Raw genomic sequence first — 5,473 nt, 5'->3', positions numbered from 1 at the left:
AAAGAGAGAGAGAGAGAGAGAAAAAGAAAGAAAGAGAGAGAGAGAGAGAGAGAGTATAAAAAACAATATACAATATATTTGAAAATAATCTCATTTGGTAATCGAACGCAGTTAAAAACCGAACGAACTTATTTTTTTTAGAAGAATGTAAAAAAAAAACTAAAAGTGAACGTATCTGTAAGAGAAAATTGATAATAAATGACTTCTGCACTAGAGAAATAAAAAGAATAATAATAATAATAATGATAATGGCTTATATTATTGTTGCTATTGTTACAAAAATATTCTGGATAAAAATGCTTCTAAATTATCATCAGAGGCCATAAAAAGAAGATAACCCAAAATTTGAGCATACATACATACAAACAAATACAAACAAACAAACATACATACATACAGACATACAGACACACATACAGACAGACAGACAGACAGACAGACAAACATACAAACAAACAAACAAACAAACATACAAACAAACAAACAAACAAACAAACATACAAACAAACAAACAAACAAACATACAAACAAACATACAAACAAACATACATACATACAAACAAACAAACATACACACATTAATACATACGTATATATCCGGCTAACAAACCAACCTTTAATAGAAAGAAATACAAATCACTAAAAACATACACGCGTGCAAGCAAATTCAAGCATACAAAAAATACAATGGCGAGAAGATACAATACAAAATACAGACGCAACAAACAATTCAACATACAAAAATATACAAATATCATACCGCCATACAATAAGAAACACAACAAAAAAATTAATAAGCAATAAATAAATATTAAATTAACAATTTCAGCTTGATTTTAGCAAAAATTTGAAAAAAAAATCAATAATAATAATAATAATTATAATTATAATTATAATAATAAATAAAAATAATAATAAATAATATTAATCCATACATCATCTAATTATCTGTAGTAATTTCTTCTTTTCATAACCTGGCCAACTAATTTTCATAATTCTTCTCGACAAACCATATCTCAGCAGCGTTAGTTTTTTTTTCCATTTCTTTAGAAATTTTTCAGGACTCAGAGCCGTAAGTTAGCACAGGAAAAATGTAACACCCTAACAGTTTTAACTTTGTTGGTATTCAGATTTTACTGTTGTTTTCACGCCTCTAATGGATATTCCAGGTAGATTTTCTATCTTTCTTAATATGATGTCAACTGTTTCTTCATTTCAATCGCTCGTTCACCGATCATTCGTAGCATGAAGATAGCCTTTCTCGTGTCACAATCCGACGGGGGCGGTTAGAGTTTTTTTTGGTCACATCATGCGAAAGGAAAGAATGGAAAATGTAACAACTACTGGAAAGATTGCAGGGGAAAGAGATCGCGGCGAACAACGAGAAACATTCGTGAAGTCCTTGTGTCACTTGTTGAATGTCACCACATTTCAACTACTACAAAGTGCTAAAGATTGGGTTTTGTGGAAGTCGATGGTCGCCAATGCCCTGAGAGGATAAGGCACGAGAAAGAAGAAGAATCCATGCATTAGATCTTAGCTCTAATCTGAAAAAAAATGTTTATATATCTATCTGGTAGTTAAGTTTTTTTGGCATACTAAGCATACAGACAGGCATTAAAGAAAAAGAGAGAGGGAGATAGAGAGAGAGAGAGAGAGAGGAGAGAGAGAAAAGAGAAAGAGAGAGAAGAAAATAAAAAATGTAAACAAATGAAAATTTGAAATACTTATAAAAGCGCCCTTCAAAGAAAAATTTAATTTTATGAAAGAGTCATTTTAAATTAATTAAGCTCTGATTTATAAAAGGCCGCTCATCCTAATGATAATACATTAATACATACACACATTCAAACAAACACACAAACATACATACAAACATACATACAAACATACATACACACATACAAACATACACACATACAAACATACACACATACAAACAAACAAGACAAACAGATGGTCGGAACATCTAACCATGTAAATAAGTAAAACTTATCTCATATATTCCTTTGCGATCATCATCATTATCATCGGAGTCATCTCAATCACTATTATCATCGTCATCATCGTCGTCGTCATCATCATCATCATCGTCATCATCATCGTCGTTGTCATCATCATCATCATAGAAACCATCAGATTCAATGGGAATGCTGCCTAATCCAATAATAATCTTCAATAAAATCTTTATCGTCCCCACCATCATCATCATCATCACGCCATCATCATCGTCATCATCATCATCATCGTCGTCAGTATCAATGACGTCATCATCTATACCATCATCATCACCCCCAACATGGTATCATCATATTAGCCGTCTTGATCATCATCGTCGTCCCAATCAATACGAATAAATGAATGAATAATTGAATGAATGAACGAACGAACGAAAGAATGGATAAAGGAACGAAGGAAGAATGAAAGGAAGGAAAGAATAACTGAACGAACGAACGAGTAAATAAATGAATGAATGAATGATTGATTGAATGAATGAATGAATGAATGAATGAATGAATGAATGAATGAATGAATGAATGAATGAATGAATGAATGAATGAATGAAGCAATCAATTAGAGAACTAACAAGTAACAGAGATTGCAAACTCGGCACCAGCAGTGCCAACATCGTTATCAACCATACAAGATACATTCCTGCCGTTCAACGTCCTGCTAACCGAGTTCAACGTTAGCTGCTGTTGTGGCTGCTGCTGTGGCTGTTGTGGCTGCTGTTGTGGCTTCTGCTGTTGTGGCTGCTGTTGTGGCTGCTGTTGTGGCTGCTGCAAAACGTTGTCTACAAACCATCTGTTTTCAAGTGAATCAACAATAGTTATCGACTTATCTACCTACCTATCTATCTATCTATGTATCTATCTATCTATGTATCTATCTATCTATGTATCTATGTAGCTATCTATGTATCTATGTATCTATCTATTGGTTAATTATTCAATCAATCAGTCAGTCAGTCAGTCAGTCAACCAATCTACCAACCTTATATTTTTAAATGGCGGTTTTGAAATGACGTCACACTGAAACGTCACTGAGTCGAATTCTCTTATGTAAGCGTCGCGTTGGTTTAACGGTTTCAGAGTTACTATGGGATGATCTAAACGGAAAAAAGTATAAAAAGTTTTCATTCTTTCGTTCATTCATTCACCCATTCATTCATTCACTCAATTATTCATTCATTAATTCATTCTTTCGTTAATTCGTTAATTCATTAATTAATTTATTCACTCACTCACTCACTCACACTCACTCACTCACTCACTCACTCACTCACTCACTCATTCATTCATTCATTTATTCATTCATTCCTTCATTCTTCTTTCATCCATTCACTCATTCATTCATTCGTTCATTCATTCATTCATTCATTTAATCGTTCAATCATCCCTTGCCTAAAATTTATAATATAATACTGCGTCCTCTTCTTATTATTATTTTATTACAATTCGAAATATAATTAATAATAACAACAATAATAATAATAATTAATAATAACAACAATAATAATAATAATTAATAATAACAATAATAATAATTATTCATAATAACAATAATATTAATAATAATAATAATTAATAATAACAATAATAATAATAATCTCCCATCATAATATAATAAATGATGACCATTTAAATGTATTTATACGTCTGCTTTTAATCCCTTTTTCAAAAGAATTTACAACATGCATGCATACATACATGCATACATACAGACATACATGCATGCATACATTCAAACAAATAACCATACATACAAACATTCATAACCACTACAAAACGCATGAAGTTATTTATCATGAAACGTCCACTAAAACATTTTTCTATTATGCTTTGCCGTAATTCTTTCAATAATTTCTTCATTCATTCATTCATTCCTTCGTTCGTTCGTTCGTTCGTTCGTTTGATCGTTCATTCATTCATTCATTCATTCATTCATTCATTCATTCATTCATTCATTCATTCATTCATTCATTCATTCATTCGCTCATTGTTTCGTTCGTTCATTCATTCATTCAATCAATCATTCATTCATTCATTCATTCATTCATTCATTCAATTCATTCATTCATTCTTTCGTTCATTCATTCGCCGCCTAGCGTAAGATGTCAATATGTAACAATGAAAATTCAAAGCCACGATCCCCACAACAACAACAACAATAATAACAACAACAAATAACAACAAATAACAACAATAACAATACTAACAACATCAATAATAACAACAACAACAAATAATACAATATAACAATTCCTTGCAATGTAACTGAAAACTAATGATGATGAAAATAAGAAAAAAAAGTGAATACAAAACTTGCAAGTTTGTATGTATGTATGTATGTGTGTTTGTTTGTATGTATGTATGTTTGTTTGTTTGTATGTATGTTTGTATGTATGTATGTATGTATGTTTGTTTGTATGTATGTATGTATGTATGTTTGTTTGTTTGTATGTATGTATGTATGTATGTTTGTATGTATGTATGTATGTATGTTTGTTTGTTTTTATGTATGTGTGTGTTTTGTAAGTGTATGTATCTTTGTATGTGTGTTTTTTTGTATGTAAGTATGTATGTTTGTGTTTGTTTGTTTGTATGAATGTGTGTGTGTGTGTGTGTGTAAAATTTTTTGCCGGGTAATGAGGCAATAAATTTGTCTATATTTATCTAATTGTCTATAAACTAAAATGTTTTTAATTAGGAGTGGGTGGTCGGATGGATGGATGGATGGATGAATGAATGAAGATAAGAATGAATAAAGAATGAATAAAAGAAAGAATGAATGAAAGAAAGAAGAAATAGATGGATAGATGGACGAACATTGATGAATGAGCGAAACTTGTTTTGTAATTTCGGTTGCATTAATTTGCTAAGCGCTGCAAAGTGCGAACGTTGGTATGTATTTACGTGTGCATATATGTATGTTTGTTTGTATGTTTGTTTGTATGTATATATGTGTGTTTGTATGTATGTTTGTATGTTTTTTTTTGTTTTTCAATAATTTTCTTGGTATGTAAAAGAATCGAGTTTCAATTTAAATTTGATTGATCGTGTTTGCTCCTGAATAAATTATGTTGCTCTTTTGTTTGTTTGTTTGTATTTGTGTTTGTGTGTGTATGTGTGTTTGTCTGTATGTGTATGTGTATGTGTGTGTGAGTGTGTGTATGTGTGTGTGTGTAAGTGATTACGTTAGTTTATGCTTTCAGTTATCAGTTAGTTTATGTCTGTCCATTCGTTTATCTATTTACGTGTCACTGTGCAATGTGATATAATTGCTACTTTCTTTTCTTTTTTTATTCATTCATTCTCTCTTTGACTTTCTTCTTTCTTTTAAACTCTATCTCTCTTTCCCCCTCTCTTTCACTTTCTCTCTCTTTCTCTCTCTCTTTCTCTTTCTCTCTCCGCTACTTTTTGTTTTTTTTGTTACATTCCATTATGTGTTTGTGAGTTCTTGAATGTGTGCA

Source organism: Helobdella robusta, assembly GCF_000326865.2.
Source record: "Helobdella robusta unplaced genomic scaffold HELROscaffold_76, whole genome shotgun sequence".
Taxonomy (NCBI): Eukaryota; Metazoa; Annelida; class Clitellata; order Rhynchobdellida; family Glossiphoniidae; genus Helobdella; species Helobdella robusta.
This window is presented reverse-complemented; position numbering follows the sequence as displayed.